The 486-nt window shown below is 51.6% G+C and overlaps 1 pseudogene; it reads left to right on the forward strand.

The window, feature by feature from the left end:
- Nucleotides 1-321: 321 nt before the first annotated feature.
- The window catches only part of LOC118620789, a 23,122-nt pseudogene continuing 22,957 nt past the window's right edge, over nt 322-486 (forward strand).

Consider the following 486-nt stretch of genomic DNA (forward strand, 5'->3'; position numbering starts at 1 on the left):
AAAATACACGCACTGGAAATTTTAACAAATAAAAGTATGGATAGCATTTCACTTGTTTTCCTTAAAGTTGTTCGTGTGGCTGTGTTTTTACCCCGAACCGTGGTTTCATGTACCCTACGCTACTCTGAGTGAAAACCCACAGGAACGACCTGAGTGTTGGCCGAAGCCAGGCCTGCACGCATGCGCTCCCGCTCCTCCGCCGCCACCTGCAGGTGATGGAACTGCAGGGGTTCACACCTGGTGTGGCCGGGCGCGCGTGTTTCTCCGCCTCCTGGGGGAGGAGCGTGGTAACCCTGCACAGTGCCACGATGTGTGAACACGATGAGTACAACTTTTGTAAATGAAGAAAAACGGAATCACTTGCGTAAAAGTCTGGAAGTTAAGTTTGGGGATCGTTGGAGATTACCTATGGGAATGTGCCTTGGGAATGACGATCTCCACAGAAACGTCAGCCAGCAGTGCTCCTACCACGTGCTCCTCCAGCGT

This window comes from Molossus molossus, unplaced genomic scaffold, assembly GCF_014108415.1.
Source record: "Molossus molossus isolate mMolMol1 unplaced genomic scaffold, mMolMol1.p scaffold_m16_p_8, whole genome shotgun sequence".
Classification (NCBI taxonomy): domain Eukaryota; kingdom Metazoa; phylum Chordata; class Mammalia; order Chiroptera; family Molossidae; genus Molossus; species Molossus molossus.